At 45.4% G+C, this 3664-nt stretch overlaps 1 protein-coding gene across 1 annotated transcript in view; it reads right to left on the bottom strand.

Moving 5' to 3' along the window:
* Nucleotides 1-2019, bottom strand: part of Ssb (Sjogren syndrome antigen B) — a 14267-nt gene extending 12248 nt beyond the window's left edge. The window contains exon 1 of the mRNA XM_013346013.2: nt 1900-2019. The gene's annotated coding sequence lies outside the window, so the exon portion shown is untranslated. The remainder of the gene's footprint in view (nt 1-1899) is intronic.
* Between the last annotated feature and the right edge of the window lie 1645 nt (nt 2020-3664).

Raw genomic sequence — 3664 nt, 5'->3', positions numbered from 1 at the left:
ATTTTACAAAAAAAAAAAAACCAAAACCTTATTTTAGTGAAAAACACCAGGTTGGATGGAGTGATGGCTCTTACTTCTGTTTTGTTACTGATTATTAGGCAGAGGCTTTCTTTTATTGGGATTATCTATACTGTTGGAAGTCATTTAAATGAGAAAAAAACTAAAGATGTGGGGGTCTGTGTGAGTCAGTGTAAGCATATGGTCTGTCTTTATCTGAAATATATGATTGCCTTATATTTCACACATGTTTGTTTTTATAGTTTCCAATTAATCAAAAAAGAATTTTTTTATTGTTTTTACTGAGTTATATATTTTTCTCCACTCCCATCTCTTCCTATCCCCGCACCCCATTCTCTCCCATGATTCCCACACTCCCAGTTTATTCAGGAGATCTTGTCTTTTTCTACTTCCCATGTACATCAGATCAACGTATATCTCTCTTAGGGTCCTCATTGTTGTCTAGGTTCTCTGGGATTGCGAATTGTGGGCTGGCTTTTCTTTGCTTTATGTCTAAAAGCTACGTATGAGTGAGTACATAAGCTATTTGTCTTTCTGGGTCTGGGTTACCTCACTCTATTTTAAGTTATCTTAATGAAGTTGGCAAAGCAAGCTTCAGAGAGAAAAACTATCCACTTAACCACTTCTCAACCATATCTAGCTTTAAAAGATCAGAATTACAATCTGTCGACATGTTCCTATCGCTCTCAATGCTATTTGTTTGGCATAGTTGGCATTTCTTTTCAAATTAGTCACAGCTGACTTACCAAAACTCATTACTGGCAAAAATGAAAAAAAAAAAGGCAAAAAAAAAGTTAGATTCTATATAACAGAATATAAGAAAAATGGGAACTTGAGAGCATGGGTACACAAAAACTGTAAACTGGGGCGCTGGAGGGGAGGGTGTGCCTAACACACGAATACATTGGTTAACTCTATAGTCAGTTTCCTGCTTCGCGGCCTGACAGCAATCCTGGAATACGAGAGTGTGATACTGGTTTGCTAGAAATCACAAACCGGATATTCCGACTTACTAGCTCTCGGCGCTCTGCTCCATAAACCACCCAGCTGTACTGCACTACGCTGCACGAGCTCACCAAGACTCTCCGCAGCAGCGGGACAGAGCGACGAGCTGCTGCTCTTGGTGTATTAGCGGCATTGCTCAGAATGCTGGTTTATAACATGGAGACCACTGAAGGTCCTGTAAGGGAAACCCTACATGGTACGTATCCCATTTCAGACTTCACCGTCTCAGGAACCGGTTTGTCTCCCACCATCAACCACCGCATCACTACACAGAGACCTAAGTTCCTGTGCGAAGCAATGACAAAAACGACCTAGTTAGCTCCTGCAAGACTTCTGGGGTCTAAACAATTGTGGAATTGTTTTACAGATACTTCCAAAGAATTTCACACAGAAGCAGCTTTGAAGGGGGGGTGGGGGGTGAGTGGCAATTAAAAAAACAACAACAACAAAAAAAGCCCAAGACAGCGCCGCTGGAAGCATAACTGCAGCCCCCACTTCTTTGGCCTCTTTTTTCCTCCAGTTGGTCACCACAGACCCCTGCAGGGTTTAACCGCAGCGGCCATCCCGGGGACTTAAAGGCAGCTCCGGAACATCCGCCTTCGGCCAGTCAGGAAAGGGGTGCAAGTAACGAACCGAAAGGACGCCGTAAGGATGCGGCCAGCCTCTTCCCGGAGGCCCCTGCCACGTGGGAAGCCCCGGGTGCCCGCATCTGAGGCCGGGGCCCGCTCCGCGGCCTCACCGAGGCCCGCGCCCCCTCGGGCCGCAGCCCGGCACACCGCCACGGGCCGCGGGCCGCGCGGCGCGTACCATAGGAAGGCGAGACCCGCGCGGAGCACAGCCCTCGGGAGCCGTCTCCTCAGCCTCCGAGAAGCTCACCTCAAAGACGCCGACCCCCACAGTCTCCACCGCTTCAAGAACAACGACGGAAGCGTCTCGACTTCCGAGCGCCCGCGGGCCAGCCAAACGCGCTTAAAGATGGGGGCTCTCCCGGCAGGCCTTGCGGGCGGGTGGGCGGGGCCGCGGGCGCGCTCGGCCGGCGCGACTCTCTGCGCGTGCGCCACAGCGGCGGCCTCCCACAATCCTTAGAGTTACGCCCTCTCGCTGGAGAAATGTTAAATTGCCGGGCCTAATGTTCTGGGGGCGGGGGAATGGCAGGAAGTCTGTTTGTGGAGCTCTTTGTGTTTAGTATTTCTGAGGCTTTGTATAGTGTTTGACTTTTCTTTTTCAATATTTTTTTAGTTGTTGTTTTTGCGAGACAGGGTTTCCCTGTGTAACCTGGCTGTCCTGGACTGTGTTCTTGTAAACCAGGCTGGTCTCGAACTGGGGTCCACAGGCCTCCGCCTCCCCCTCCCAGTACTGGGATCAAAAGCGTGTGCCTCCACGCTGTCGCTTTTCAGTAATTTTTATATATTTAAGATGCATCGTGTTGTTCTGAGAAAAACATACACTTGCTTGGTTTCTGACAGGGTCTCTCTCAGAAGCACAAACCGGCCTGTAATTCGAAATCCCGCTTCAGTACAAGGTGCTGAGACAACAGATGTCACCTGGTTCTTGTTCCTCCTGCAGCTGCTGGCTTTAATTTGGGTTTGAGTCAGAGCCTCAGTGAGTAACCCAAGCTGATCCTAAACTATGCTTCTGCCTCCTGCCACCCTCGTACAAACAAAACAACTTTTAAAAATAGTTTTATGGGAGCCGGGAATTAAAAAAAAAAAAAAAAAAACCCAGTAGAACTATTTAGAATGGTTCAAGAGATTTCACGCTTGAATCGTGCCTGTATTCATCTGCTCGCTGCGAACTCTGTCCTTGGCAAATAATTCAATTTCTCTGTCCCTCAAGATAAAGTAGGGTCATCTAGTACAGAAGCCTTTGTTTTGCTGGATCCCTTCCCTCGTGGTACAATTTCTGCAAAACAATTTTAAGTTTTTAGAGATGTTATCTCCTATGACATAATCTTTTCTTGTAATATAAAAACTATATTTTAAAATACAGAAAGTATTTTTAACCTTCGATGGCGTGTCAAGATCTCTACATTTTAATAGTACAATAGTACTACAATAGTACTATCCAACCTCTGAGGTACACCTACAGCTTAGTGAAACTGCCTACAGATGTGTAAAGATGTAAGGGGAGAGAAAAAAATCTATATGCATACCATCTCAAAGGGAAATATTTCCCAAGAAACCAAGAAAAATAATTTTAAAACTTTCTGGAGGAATTCCAGAGGAGCGGCTGGAAATACCTTTAGACTCAATGTAGAATATATTACAAAACCATTTGTAGGAAGAACAAATCTACGTAGCTTAAAATGTTGGGGAAAGTTATTATAAAGATGTTTCAGTAATTAAATAGTTAAAAATGGTTTGGTGGACTGGGGATGTGGATCGTGGCAACTTTAATTTGTTATCCCCCTGGATTTTGTGCCTTTGTGGTGTTTATCTTGGTTGCTATTTACCTATTTATTTTAAGCAAGTGTTCATCTTCCCTCTTGATTTTATATTCATAATTTGGGATTGTTTTCCTCAGAGGGCCTTCAAAATTGTACTTTGCGGGCTGGAGAGATGGCTCAGGGGTTAAGAGCATTGCCTGCTCTTCCAAAGGTCCTGAGTTCAATTCCCAGCAACCACATGGTGGCTCACAACCA

Source organism: Microtus ochrogaster, chromosome 4 (assembly GCF_000317375.1).
Source record: "Microtus ochrogaster isolate Prairie Vole_2 chromosome 4, MicOch1.0, whole genome shotgun sequence".
Lineage (NCBI taxonomy): Eukaryota > Metazoa > Chordata > Mammalia > Rodentia > Cricetidae > Microtus > Microtus ochrogaster.
This window is presented reverse-complemented; position numbering and strand designations above follow the sequence as displayed.